Source organism: Odocoileus virginianus, chromosome 32 (genome assembly GCF_023699985.2).
Source record: "Odocoileus virginianus isolate 20LAN1187 ecotype Illinois chromosome 32, Ovbor_1.2, whole genome shotgun sequence".
In the NCBI taxonomy this organism is placed as follows: domain Eukaryota; kingdom Metazoa; phylum Chordata; class Mammalia; order Artiodactyla; family Cervidae; genus Odocoileus; species Odocoileus virginianus.
The window spans coordinates 20,184,005-20,199,135 of NC_069705.1; the positions used below are offsets into that span (position 1 = coordinate 20,184,005).

The following is a 15,131-nucleotide window of genomic DNA, read 5'->3' on the forward strand; positions in this document are numbered from 1 at the left end:
GGGTTGGACTGGGAGCCTGGGACTAGCAGATGCAAACTATTATAAATAGAAAGGATAAACAACTAGGTCCTATTGTACAGCACAGGGAACTATATTCAATATCCTGTGATAAACCATAATGGAAAAGAATTGAAAAAATAAGAAGAGGGCCTCCTGGCAGCTAAGAAAGCCAACTCTTATTCCACTCTTCTTATTCCTGCTAAATGGCAAATTATTCTCGCCCAACCTACCGGCTCCAAACGAACTGCACCAGGCAATAAACAGCTGGTCCTGAGATCAAAGACAAAAAAGAATGACAATTAGGACTGAAACTGCTTTTACTTTTGTTTTCCTTCAAACGTGTAACGAGCCTGGGCAACAGGTCTAGATACAAGTATGCCTGTTTTTCAAGATTCGCTTTATGCCAGTTCCACACTACTTTTACAAAAGACCTACCCTAATTAGTACCTCTCTTCCCCAACCAAAAGAAATCTGAAGAGGAAATTCTCTTTACAAAAATCGATGAAAAGCAAAAACTAGTGTTCAGAGGTGTTTTGCGGCAGCCTTTACAGAGTCAGCCCCCACCCCCAGCACCTGGAGTGGCCTCTCCAAGCTCCTTCCCCAGGAACCACACTCAGAATCTCAACGAGCCAGCATGAAGCCACCAGAGCTGTGAACTGTGTCTGTGGACATCTCTGCTTTACCTTGATGTATTCTGAGCATCTGTTAACAAGATGTGTCCTAAGGTAATTTCCTCTTCCCTTTATGCCATTCTGGCTTAGGAGAGGTTTCCCAGGAACGATGCATTTCTGGACAGCAGGAAAAATTGGTACAAGCAGCGAGGCAAGTGGCCTCACCTCCCAGTGCCTCAGCCAGTCCCCACAGAGGTGCCCCAACAGGAGTCTTGGGTGGGAAAAGGAAAGCAGCAGCCACGAACTTGGAGGGAAGTTGGTGAACTTGCCTGGTAAATATCAGGCTGGTTACCCAGGCGCTACCTCCTCCTCAGTTAGGCAAGACTGCATTCTGCTCATCAGGCCTACAAAGGCTCCACCCTGGCCAGCCACATCCTTCCGTCCTTGAGATCCTTGGAAGGAATGAGAGCCGTGTCCTGCATCTCTACACTCCCAGCCCAGCACTGTACCAGGCCCAGAGGAGGCACCAGAAAATGTCTGCTGGTCACATGGGTGGACTGATTGACTTGCTTTCAGTTCCACACCCTTGGGTGGGTGAGTATCTCCCAGGGAAGGTGAACAGAACCCAGAAAGGTTGGACAGACGGTCATGGGGGATGGTTCTCCTGTGCTGCGCCGTTCCTCGGTCTCAAGGATGCAGGGATGGGAGCCTGAGCTTTCTCACAGCTCCAGCCGGCCTTCAGAAGAGGGATGAGGGGGCTCGTGCCTGAGCTGGAGTTACTCCCTGGGCAGGAGCTCTGCAGCAGAGCCAAATGCTGTGACAAGATTAATTCATACATGATTCACTTAACTGCATCAGATTAAACCAATAACAATTTGTTGAGCAACTAGTATGTAGAGACTGTAGAGAGACGGAAATAAAGGGTGGTGTGGTAGAGACAGGAATGAATGCAAACTCTGCCACTGGCTGGTTATAGACCTTGGGGTAAAGTCTGTCTTTTGGTCCTAAGCTTCTTCAAAGGTATCCACTATGATTTAAAAACTCAATCTCAGCCTTAAGCGACATGAACAATAATTGGCAATAAAAACAAAAACTCACTTGTTCTTCTGTCTGAGATGATCATCATAAGGATCCGGCCAGTGTCCAGGAGCTCAGAGAAGAGCCAGCAGAGAGAGGCCTTGCCTGGCAGCTGTTTTGGGCCCTGAGAATCTGGTTGCCTCGTGTGGCATCGCAAGGGCTCTCCTGAACAGTGGTCAGGCTGGGAAATCGGGGTCGAGGGGCTTGAGTGGAAGCTCTGTTCTCAGGGGTGCAGTAGGCTGTGGGGACAGAAGAAGCAAGGAGGTTACCACCTGTTCCCAACCAGCAGGCCGGGGAAAGTGGTTCTCTTTCTTCTCTCTTGCTCATCTGACAGTGGGATCCATCTGTGGCCTGTGAGTCAGAGAATCAGGCTCATTACTTCTGCTCTATAAAAAGACCTGAACCCTGGTTATTTTCACTGTGCTTTTGCATAGTCAAACAAAAAAGGTCTAAAGACAACTAAACCCACGCTAGTTTTACATGCTAAGTGGACGTACTTGATGTACAAAAAGAGCATACTTCTGAGTTCCATGGTACAATGAGCAGTTCAACATCCACCTGGAGAGTCACTGCTGAAAAAAAGAAAAACTCAATAATGTGTAAACTTATTAGCATCATTAGCAAACTTGCCATATCCTAGGCAGCACTGATATAAGACCACAAACAAGAACAAATAAATCACAACCTAACGTCCAAACAACCGACCAACAAAACTAAAAACCAAGAAAGGATCAAAACATAATTTTAACTGAGTTTGTAGAGCTAATGCACAACAGCTTAACAACATGGTTACAAAATCATGGTTTTTGAAAAATAAGATCTCTGCCAAGAAAAAAGTATTTCTAATTCTCCGGTTAGGTTTGTGATGGCTACAAATGCAAATAATTTTAGAGAAAGTAAAATCAGAGTTGTCAAAAAGCAAGTCAACACACTTTTCTTATTTTCCTTAATATTGCTAGCTGCACCCTCTCAGGGTTAGGAATGCTGAATTTTTGTTCTAGTTGATGATGTCATGGACAGACCTCTCTCAGAGTGCCTGCTGCACAGATCTGACTGTGTAGCTCATTCACTCATTTCTTACATTTTAGGGAGGCACATTTTGGGGACCACAGTCCAACACCTGGATTGAGCGCTTCCACTGTTATTCTGTACTAGTTACATCATCTTTCTGAGCTCAAGTTCCTGATTCTGTAAAATTATCTGCAAAATTACAAGATGACAGTAGAGTGCCTCGAGGTTAACGTTTATACTCTAAAATTACTTAATTTTATGCCAAATAGAGGTAATGCCAAAATTCTTCTCTAATAAATTAGACACAAGAAAGACCCCATGAACTCTCTTGGGCTACATGACAACTTCTGAACACACACATGAGACTCTAATACTAATACTCAGTGATAAAAATCAAATTGTTAAGATATAGAAACACAACTTACTTACCTACAAAAGTGATAATAATACCCTGGCTATAAAACCTGTGGTACTTTTTATTAACATTAACAAACATAACACGGTAGTTGTATAGAAAAACCTACACTGTTCATGTGGGTTTCTCCTTTACTCTCATACTAACCAACACACTCACCACACTACTGAGACCAGATACATGGGAATTTTCTGCCCATCAAGTCATTCTCAAGCGCTGTTCTCAGTGACTTTAGTCATGTTCAACTCTTTGCGACCATATGGACTGTAGCTCCCCAGGCTCTGTCCATGGAATTCTCCAGGCAAGAATACTGGAGTGCCATGTCCTCCTCCAAAGGATCTTCCCGACCCAGGGATCAAACCTGGGTCTCCTGCACTGCAGACGGATTTTTCACCACTGAGCCACCAGGAAAGCCCAGCAGTGTCCCAGAGTAACTCAAACCTGACACTGTCTACCTGGAGATAGCATCAGATTCCACAGGTTAAGGGCTCAGTCCCGCAAGATTACCCACATCCCACTTCAGACATCAAGTGCAAAGCCAGGCTGTTATCTGCACTTCTGACCAATCGGCTATAAGTCAGAAATTCATATGACCCCCTCCTCAGGTTTCACTAATTTGCTAGAGCAGCTTGCAGACTCAGGGAAACAATTTATTTACTGTTTACCAGTTTATTATAAAAGGATGTGATAGGGACTTCCCTGGTGGCCCAATGGTTAAGAATCCTCCTTCCAATGCAGGGGACATGGGGACTTAGATCCCACATGCCTTGGAGCAGCTAAGACTTGTGCTGCAAGGAAGCAATAAATAAACAAATTTTTTTTAAAAGGATATGATAAAGGACACAGATGAACACCCAGGTGGAAGAGGTGTGTAGGGAGGTCTGTGGGAAGGTGTGTAGGAAGGTGTGTGGGAAGGGGCGAAGAGTCTATGCCCCTTCCAGGTGCACCATTCTTCCAGCACAGCCACGTGGCCCCCAACCGAGAAGCTCTTCAAACCCCAACCCCCTGGGACTTTGTGGAAGGTTTTCTCCCATAGGGATGATCAATCATTAACTCCACTTGCAGACCCTCTTCCCTCACTGGAGAAGGGGATGGAGCTGCAAATCCTAAGATTCTAATACTGGCTTGTTGGTCTTTCTGGTGGCCAGCCCTCATTCGGGAACCCACCAAGAGTCACCTCATTAGAACAAAGGACACTGTTATCACCCAGGAACTTCCAAGGGATAGAGGAACCCTGTCAGGACAGGGGCTCAAAGACCAAATACTAGAACAGAAGGTGCTCCCAGTGCTCTGATCACTAGGAAATTGCAAGAGTTTTAGGACCTCTGTGCCAGGAAGTGGGGCAGAGACCTAAATACATATGTTTTTGTATTACCTCACAGTAGCATTAGAGAAACATCAGCAAGTTTTGTCACTAACAAAGTAATAAAGGCCCACATGACAGCTGTCACTTAGTTCAGTTCAGTCACTCTGTCGTGTCTGACTCTTTGCGACCCATGCACAGCAGTACGCCAGGCCTCCCTGTTCATCACCAACTCTCAGAATTTACTCAAACTCATGTCCATTGCATCAGTGATGCCATCCAACCATCTCATCCTCTGTTGTCCCCTTCTCCTCCTGCCTTCAATCTTTTCCAGCATCAGGGTCTTTTCCAATGAGTCAGTTCTTCGCATCAGGTGGCCAAAGTACTGGAGCTTCAGCTTCAGCATCAGTCCTTCCAATGAATATTCAGGGCTGATTTCCTTTAAGATGGACTGGTTTGATCTCTTTGCAGTCCAAGGGACTCTCAAGAGTCTTCTTCAACACCACAGTTCAAAAGCATCAATTCTTCGGTGCTCAGCATTTTTTATAGTCCAACTCTCACATCCACACTTGACTACTGGAAAAACCGTAGCGTTGACTAGATGGACCTTTGTTGGCAAAGTAATGTCTCTGCTTTTTAATATGCTGTCTAGGTTGGTCATAAGTTTTCTTCCAAAGAGCAAGTGTCTTTTGATTTCATGGCTACAGTCACCATCTACAGTGATTTTGGAGCCCCCCCAAAATAAAGTCTGTGTTTATTTCCATTGTTTCCCCATCTACTTGCCATTAAGTGATGGGACCAGATGCCATGATCTCAGTTTTCTGAATGTTGAGCTTTAAGCCAACTTTTTCACTCTCCTCTTTCACTTTCATCAAGAGACTTTTTAGTTCCTCTTCACTTTCTGCCATAAAGGTGGTGTCATCTGCATATCTGAGGTTATTGATATTTCTCCCGGCAATCTTGATTCCAGCTTGTGCTTCTTCCAGCCCAGCGTTTCTCATGATGTACTCTGCATATAAGTTAAATAAGCAGGGTGACAATATACAGCCTTGACGTACTCCTTTTCCTATTTGAAACCGGTCTGTTGGTCCATGTCCAGTTCTAACTGTTGCTTCAGACAACAATAGAATGGGAAAGACTAGAGATCTCTTCAAGAAAATTAGAGATATCAAGGGAACATTTCATGCAAAGATGGGCTCCATAAAGGACAGAAATGGTACGGACCTAACAGAAGCAGAAGAAGACGTGGCGAGAACACACAGAAGGACTGGACAAGAAAGATCTTCACGACCCAGATGACCACGATGATATGATCACTCACCTAGAGCCAGACATCCTGGGATGCGAAGTCAAGTGGGCCTTAGGAAGCATCACTATGAACAAAGTAGTAGAGGTGATGGAATTCCAGTTGAGCTATTTCAAATCCTAAAAGATGATGCTGTAAAGTGCTACACTCAATATGCCAGCAAATTTGGAAAACTCAGCAGTAGCCACAGGACTGGAAAAGGTCAGTTTTCATTCCAATCCCAAAGAAAGGCAATGCCAAAGAATGCTCAAACTACAGCACAACTGCACTCATCTCACATGCTAGTAAAGTAATGCTCATAATCCTCCAAGCTAGGCTTCAACAGTATGTGAACCAAGAACTTCAGCTGTTCAAGCTGGATTTAGAAAAGGCAGAGGAACCAGAGATCAAATTGCCAACATCCGTTGGATCATCGAAAAAGCAAGAGAGTTCCAGAAAAACATCTGTTTCTGCTTTATTGACTACACCAAAGCCTTTGACTCTGTGAACCACAACAAACTGTGGAAAATTCTTAAAGAAATGGGAATACCAGACCACCTGACCTGCCTCTTGACAGCTGTCAACTCATTCTAAATTAATTTTTCATGACCCCTAGGTTAATGGTTAATTTAACTGTCTCTGATAAGCACAATATTCTGCTCGTTATAAGGAAAAAATCCATCAAACTGATTTATAAGTAGATTATAAAAAATTGATATCTGTGAGCTGGTGACTTACTGATGAATAGCAAGTTCATCAACACCATGAGTTTGAGACATTACTTCTGACAGCATGAAAATCATTTTCACTTTACTTTAATGTCCTTTTTAGGTAATAGGGCATGGCAACCCACTCCAGTATTCTTGTCTGGAGAATCCCCATGGACAGAGGAGCCTGGCGGGCTACAGTCCATGGGGTCACAAAGAGTCAGATTTGACTGAGTGACTAAGCACACAAGTATTACTTTAATAAATAATATAGTAAAATAATATTTAGGCTTGCAGTGGCCAATTTCCTATTTGGAGAAACTTAGCAAAGGCCTGACAATACTCCATCTAGTGATAATCCCGAGGAAAACTTGCCCATTCATAGGTTTATATTCAGCAAGGGGGATGCCATTTCACCCCCTAGACAGAAATCACAACTTGTTTTAAAACAAAAGCAGAGGGACTTCCCTGGTGGTCCAGTGGTTAGGACTCTGTTCTTCCACTGCAAGGGGCCTGGGATCTACCCCTGGTTGGGGAACTGAGATCCCCAAGCTGGGTGCTATGGCCAAAAGAAAAAAAAAAAAAAAAAAAACAAAGAGGATCTGAGGTTTAAGCACACTGGATATACATCTATAATCCCTCTTTTACATGTAAATAATGACATCTGCTGCAGGGATACAGAAGGACATCAGAAATTCCATTCTACAGCTGTTTGACTTATAACTCTTCTTATCATTAATCACATCCTGCCAATTATTTGCCTCAGAGCCAAGGACAGAGGAGCTTCCAGGTAGCACTAGTGGTAAAGAACCCACCTGCCGATGCTGGAGACATAAGAGACGTGGGTTAAATCCCTGGGGTTGAGAAGATCCCTGGAGGATGGCATGGCAACCCACTCCAGTATTCTTGCCTGGAGAATCCCATTAAGATAGGAGGCTGGTGGCTACAGTTCATGGGGTCACAAAGAGTTGGACACGACTGAAGCGACTTAGCATGCATGCAGGTATGCCCACAAAGGACAAAGAGGGAATCAACACTGCCCATGTTTATAATAAATAGTAAAAATTGGATCTGATGCTTATGTACCAGATACCTCCTCAGCCCTTGCTAATTTAACTCCCTGCTATCTGGATATTTGCTGTAATATCCTGCAAAAAGGTCTACAAGAGGTCTACAAAAAGGTCTACAGGCTATAGTCCATGAGGTTGCATAGAATCGGGCATGACTTAGCAACTAAACAAAAACAACATGCAAAAAAGGCCTAAAGATCACAACAGAAATCCTGCTAAAATGAACCCAGGTATCCATGTAAGTGCAAACACTGAAATTATGTGCAAGATATGTATGTACACACACAGACATGTGCCCACAAACATGTACCTGTTTGAATGTATGTACATCTGTACCCCCAGTTCTGTCTGCTGAGAAAGCCCAAGGTGGGAACCTAAGTAGCACTAATTAAACAGATCATGGTTTAAGAGCAGTGCTTGCCCTTCTTTCCTTAAACATCAGGGTAAGGTCCTGATATTTATGTTGTTTCCCCACTTTGCACCACGGGTAGGCTGCTACCAGATTAAAAACTGGAAGCTAAGAAATGAAACCATGAAGCAACCTAGATGTCCATTGGCAGACGAATGGATAAGAAACTTGGTACATATACACAGTGGAATATTACTCAGCTATCAAAAAGAATGAATTTGAATCAGTTCTAATGAGGTGGATGAAACTGGAGCCTATTATACAGAGTGAAGTAAGTCAGAAAGAAAAAACACCAATATAGTATACTAACGCATATATATGGAATTTAGAAAGATAGTAACGATGACCCTACATGTGAGACAACAAAAGAGACACAGATGTAAAGAAAAGTCTTTTGGACTCTGTGGGAGAAGGCGAGGGTGGGATGATCTGAAAGAATAGCATTGAAACACGTATATTATTGTATGTGAAACGTATCACCAGTCTAGGTTTGATGCATGAGATAGGGTGCTCAGGGCTGGTGCACTGGGATGATCCAGAGGGATGGGATGGGGAGGGAGGTGGGAGGGGGGTTCAGGATGGGGAACACATGTACACCCGTGGCTGATTCATGTCAATGTATGGCAAAACCCACTACAATATTATAAAGTAATTAGCCTCCAATTAAAATGATTAATTTTAAAAAAAGAAATGCAACCACGATAAAGAGCTAGTAAATGGCTGAGCCAAGATTTGAATGCAGTTCTATTTGACTCCAGTGCTCAACTTCCTGACCACTGGGCCTTGATCTCCTTAATAAGAGCATCCTCATCTCGCTTCTGATCAGCACAGAGTTCGTGTTGCCAGACTGTGTTTACTATTTGCATCACAACCAGTGATTCCTCCCAGTATCTGTGGACTGTCTTTGATCCTAATGATTTCAAAGAATGGCAGGAAGCTGGTACAGCAAAAGCTTGTATATAGAAGCTATGTCTATGAGATCTGGCATTTTATTCAACTTCTAGGAGACCGAGGCTTTTGAATAAAATATGAATTGCAAGAAAGAAATCATGCTCTTACAGTAAAAACAGGCTTTTTTTTTTTTTTTAAATCCAACAAAACAAGTAAAATTCAAAATCATCGTTACTTTTCTCTTTGAAGAAAACTAAGTTCTGAACCCCAAATCCCCTTGTGGACTTCATGTGAGCAAATATAAAGGAAAATGATAAAAGGTATAGAAATGGCAACCATCATTTTTCATTGTAACCTTACTGATTTTATGATCCTGGTGTAACTGGTGAGTTAATATTTTGAACTAAAATATTCCTTTCATAGTCATTTTGCTCTTAACATGAATAATAAAAAGAGATTTTCCCCCTTATAACTAACATGAATAATAAAAAGAGATTTTCCCCCTTATAACTACTATGGCTTCTAAATAGTATGAAATCAAGTAGACATCTGGAAAATAAATGATTTATATGACCAGTATGCGGCTTCTCTGGTGGCTCGGCAGTAAAGAATCTGCTTGCCAAGGCAGGAGTTTGATCCCTGGGTCAGGAAGATCTAGAGAAGGAAATGGCAAACCACTCCGGCAGTCTTGCCTGGGAAATCCCATGGACAGAGAAGCCTGGTGGGCTACAGTCCACAGGGTCACAAAGAGTCAGATGCGACTAAGCAACTAAACAACAACAGCAATGACCAACATAAAACACTCAAACTGACAAAAATAAACTCTGGAACTTAGATTATCCCAAACAATTTCCTAGGTAATGACCAGGTGTCTTCACCTTACTAGATACACAATAACTAATTCAGAGGCATGAAAATGAAAAATATTTTAAATAATTTAAGAAATAAAACTGATCTTCATTAGGAAGGCTGCATTAACAGAACAGTGTTCATTTCTCAGAAGGGTAAATTCTTACTAAAATCATGGAAGTTTTTCCTGGTTACACTAACCTTTGGAGATGAGTTTCTTTAAGCAGTTCTACAGAGGAGATTTGCCTTGCTTGGTCTCAGTTTATTAGCGTCAGAAACAGGAGGGGAGTCTGTGACACTTGCGGTCTGAGGAAATGTGCCTTAATGATGCTTCCAGAATCAGAGCACTTCTCACATCCCACTGCCTCTTCCCTGGTCTTTGCCGCCTCCTCTCTCCCCTGCATTATTTCAACCTGGTCGCCTGAATTTTGCCCTTGCCCAAGCTGCACAGCCGCCAGGGTGACTGCCCTAAAATAGAAGCCAGATCAAGTTGCTCTTCTGTTCCAACTCCCCCAGTGCCTCCCAATTTCTCTGACACAAAAGGCTAGAGTTTTGGGACCTCCCTGGTGGTCCACTGGCTAAGACTCTGCGCTCCCAATGCAAAGGGCCCAAGTTCGAGTCCAGGTCTGGAAACTAGATTCCTTGCGCCACAGCTAAGAGTTCACATGCTGCACATGCCCCAACGAAGATGGAAGATCCAAATAAATACTTTTTTTTTTTTAAAGCCAGCATTTTTCCCATGGTTCCAAAGCACTCCAGGGTGTGCACTGTACCCTCCTGCCCCCAGGTCTTTTCTCTTTCTGCTCTTTGCACTTGCTGCTGCCTTTGCTGGGAACATTCTTTCTCTCCCAGGTTTTCATGTGGCCAACTCTTGACACCAAGTCTTGGCTCTGATGTCACTTCTATGATATGACAGGACCACAGCACATAAATGTAACCTGAACTACTCTGCCCACCTCCTCCCATTACCATCCCCTTCCAAACTGCTCTTTTTTCTCTTCTTCCACAGGACTTTCCATTCCAAAATACTACATAAACTGACATATTATCATGTATTGTCTCTGTAACCTACTCCCCACCCCCAGTAGAACATAGGCTCCCTGAGAGCAGCAGCTATTTCACTAATGTTCACTAGTATATGCCCAGTTCCTAAAACTGCCTGACCTGTTGTAGGTCCTCAAAATTACTTGATGAAGGAAAGAATAAGTTGTTATTAATAAGCCACTTTATTTTTAAAATTAAAATTATGAATTACACAGAGCACCTCATTCACAAAAAGCCCTGGTTATGTTTTTCTCTTCCTCATCGCAATGCAAATATCTTTATTATCCATATTTTAAATAATTTTCCTGGTATCCTCATTTCCTAAACATCCATCACTGGTTATTCCAAAACTCAAGGTCAGCAGCTACTGATGTTTCATACATTTGAGCTAATGCAAATACATGATTTTCACAGACATCACATGGACAATTTGACCTTTTGATTTCACTGTACCTTCAATTTCTTCCATTCTGCTGCAAGTAGAAAGTGTTCATAACAAGATGTTCCTTATGACTTACAAAATTGTTTCTGCCATCGGGTAAGATATTTGATTTTTAAGTGAATGTTCTTGTGATAGTACAAAATGATGCTATAAATAAGGGTTTTGTTTTTGATGCTTTTGTTGTTTTATTTCTTTTTACTTTGCCATGTTTTTCTTCTAATCATTGGTTCTTATGAGATTTGTTCTAGGACAAAAGGCCATTAAAGCAGGTAATAATATTCTAGCATTTGTTTCACAAGAAGATTTATTATTTATTTGCAGATATTCTCCAGAAGCCAAGTTTTACATCATATTCATGCATACTATTACTTAGCTAATGACTAAACAGTATAACTTAATTTCTTCAGTAAAACAGCATAATTAAGAAATGCAAGGAAGTTGCATTTGGGAGGGTATGCGGACATGTTCAGCTCCTGTGGGAGATTCTTGTCTTTTGCAATTTGTCATAAGAAAGAGCAGATCACCTATAGTTCCTACCTCTAAACATTCTTTGGTGCGAGTCACCCCGTAGACAGTTAGAAATTTTTCATCTTAAATGTATTTTGCCCAATAGATTTCTCTTCCTGGCTGTGACTGGCACTGACTCTTTTTCTAAAAGCTATATGTTTCCTGGGCTCATAGTGATACTAGGGTGGTTCTAGAACTAGAATGTCCATTTCCTTAAGTTCTGAATTTTGAAGGGTTCCAAGCCAGGGCTGGGAGAAGAGGCTGTCAGTAGGGTTGGGTTTCTGCATCCATAGTGCAGTTCACACCAGGTTACCAATCAGGTTGCCTAATTGCCTCGCTGAGACACTTCCCACTGTTTTCTTTACTAATCTTTATCTTATGTATTGCACTGACCACAGATTGTCTATGATGTTGTCAACTACAAATTGCGCTTGCCAGGGGTGCAGGCCATTCACCTCTAGAAGGATTAGATCGTGTGCTGCTATTAGATTAGATCAGAGGCTACTGATCTTCGACACCCCCTGAAGGAGCTCAGGGTGGAGAGCAGAAATGAGGCACTCTGTGTTTGAGAAAAACTGGCAGGACAGGTCTTCAGATAGTTAGATATTCTCAGCAGCTGATTTTATGAGCCCAGTTCTTATATCTTATCTCCTCATATCTAAAAAGCACTAAAATCCTTCATGGTGATGACTGTTCTTGTGACTAGCAAAGGCTTCATGAGACTAGTAGGAAGCTTCTGCAGAAATATATGTTTGATTGCATGTATTCTACCTTCACCAAAAATCATATATACTGACCTTTCCCCCTCTGCCTCTTTGGAGCAGTCTCTCAGAGCTATCTGAGATGCTGTCTCCTGGGCTACTATCCCTTATTTTGCCCCAAACAAAACTTAACTTGCAACTCTCACATTGTGCATTTTTTTTTTAAGGAGACAATGTTCATTTTAATCTGATATAATTAACCTGACATGGCTCCATTTGAGAAGGGGAAGTTTTCTATTTTCTCTGAGCACAGAAATGTCCTAGGTGGGGAAAAGAGCTTTGGATTAAGACCCAAAAGAACATGAAATGGTGGGTTAACTTATCAACATGACCCTTGATGTTCAGATGTCCGAATTTTGTTTCAGATAATGTTTCCATCGATCCATGAAACCTCACATCGACCCTTGCGATCTGTCCTCCAGGAGTGGATTAGGATGGAGACTGACTTGAAAGGCCGGGCTCAGTGGCTTCTCCGACACCAAGATCATCCAGTTCCACATCCTTCACTTACTGCCCAGAAGCCAGACATGATAACATCTAGTCTCTGTCAGAGGAAGCTTCAGAAGGACTTCAAAATGCAACTAAATGTTCTTCTACGTAACTCTAAATAAGGTGTTATGTTGTGAACTCACTGAATTATAATTCTCAATGCTACTCGAAGACAGTGCTATTAATTAAGCACCAGGTATATGAAATATCTGTTAAGCTAAACTACTGAAATATCCACTGAAATATAAAAAAAAGCCTGGCTTGAGACTCAAAATTTGAAAAATGAAGATCATGACATCTGGTCCCATCACTTCACAGCAAATAGATGGGGAAACAATGGAAACACTGACAGACTTTATTTTCTTGGGCTCCAAAATAACTGCAGATGCTGACTGCAGCCATGAAATTAAAAGATACTTGCTCCTGGGAAGAAAAGCTATGATAAACTTAGACAGCATATTAAAAAGCAGAGACATTACTTTGTCAACAAAGGTCCCATCTAGTCGAAGATATGGCTTTTCCAGTAGTGATGTATAGATGTTGAGAGTTGGACCATAAAGAAAACTGAGCGCCGAAGAATTGATGCTTTTGAACTGTGGTGTTGGAGAAGACTCTTGCGAGTCCCTTGGACTGCAAGGAGATCCAACCAGCCCATCCTAAAGGAGATCAGTCCTGAATATTCATTGGAAGGACTGATGCTGAAGCTGAAGCTCCAATACTTTGGCCACCTGATGCAAAGAATTGACTCATTGGAAAAGACCCTGATGCTGGGAAACATTGAAGGCAGGAGGAGAAGGGGATGAGAGAGGATGAGGTGACTGAATGGCATCACTGACTCGATGGACATGAGTTTGAGCAAGCTCTGGGAGTTGGTGATGGACAGGGAGGCCTGGAATGCTGCAGTCCATGGGGTAGGAAAGAGTCAGACACGACTGAATGAGCAACTGAACTGAACAGAGGGAGGTCTGGCATGCTGCAGTCGGTGAAACTGCAGAGTCAGACACGACTGGGCGACGGAACAACAATGTTAACTTTAGATGGATGATCCTCACACTGCCTAGAATTGGGATTTAATCTCAAACACCTATCTCCCATAAGTCATCATATAAAACAAATACATAGTGCTTTGCATTTTAGTATTTAAGTATCCATATGTTGTATGCCATTTTGAAAATTAAAATTGTCCAAAGTTCAATGACTTACCATGACTACTGTACTATATCACTAAACTTTTCTAACTTTTTAGAAAAGTCTGTATATTATATTAATATACAGCCCTATTTTAAGAACACAATCTAAGAATGGCTATTCTTAGTGAGACATTACAGAAAGTTCTGTTATAATTTGTGAAAAAAATTAAATTACAATGCTATATAGCAGCTGGCAGTCAATCTGTTGTCCCATTAACTGAGATAGCTCAAGAGGACTCTGGTTTCCTACATCCCCACCACCAGTACTCCCCAAATTATTCATATACTGGCATATACAGAGAGGGACAGAGAAAGTGGAAGGGTCTGCTCACACCTGAGATAAATGACCCCAGAGACTATGGCCATCTGAAGTCTCCGCTGGTAGTTCCAAGGACTCAAGGGAGTCAGTAATTTGGCTCATCGGTGATCTCTGCTATGTATGCCATACCAAATAGAAACCTTGCCATGTACCTAAAATTTAGGACGAAATTAAACAAATGTTTGAAGAGACACGAAACATTATTTATTAGTCACTAGTTCAGTCGTGTTGCTCAGTCGTGTCTGACTCTTTGTGACCCCATGGAGTGCAGCACACCAGGCCTCCCTATCCATCACCAACTCCCAGAGCTTTCCCAAACTCATGTCCATCGAGTCACTGATGCCATCCAACCATCTCATCCTCTCTCATCCCCTTCTCCTCCTGCCTTCGATCTTTGCCAATATCAGGATCTTTTCAAATGAGTCAGTTCTTTTCATCAGGTGGCCAAAGTGTTGGAGCTTCAGCTTTAGCATCAGTCCTTCCAATGAATATTCAGGACTGATTTCCTTTAGGATTAACTGGTTTGATCTCCTTGCAGTCCAAGGGATTCTCAAAAGTCTTCTCCAACACCACAGTTCAAAAGCATCAATTCTTCAGCACCCAGTTTTCTTTACGGTCCAACGCTCACATATGTATATAACTACTGGAAAAACCATAGCTTTGACTAGATTGGACCTTTGTTGGCAAAGTAATGTCTCTGCTTTTTAATATCCTGGCTAGGTTTGTCACAGCTTTTCTTCCAAGGAGCAAG

The 15,131-nt window shown here is 42.2% G+C and overlaps 1 long non-coding RNA gene across 2 annotated transcripts in view; it reads right to left on the minus strand.

Annotated features, from left to right (window-relative positions):
• Positions 1–11,775, minus strand: part of LOC110149189 (uncharacterized) — an 80,025-nt gene extending 68,250 nt beyond the window's left edge. Inside the window, exons 1-2 of one of the 2 annotated variants that reach the window (XR_011485238.1) lie at positions 11,652–11,775; positions 1,710–1,927 (exon numbers count right to left, since the gene is read on the minus strand). This is a non-coding gene — a long non-coding RNA (uncharacterized lncRNA). Of the gene's footprint in view, positions 1–1,709; positions 1,928–9,829; positions 10,082–11,651 lie in introns of those variants that run through there. The other variant, XR_011485237.1, reaches the window with a different exon arrangement.
• Positions 11,776–15,131: the final 3,356 nt, after the last annotated feature.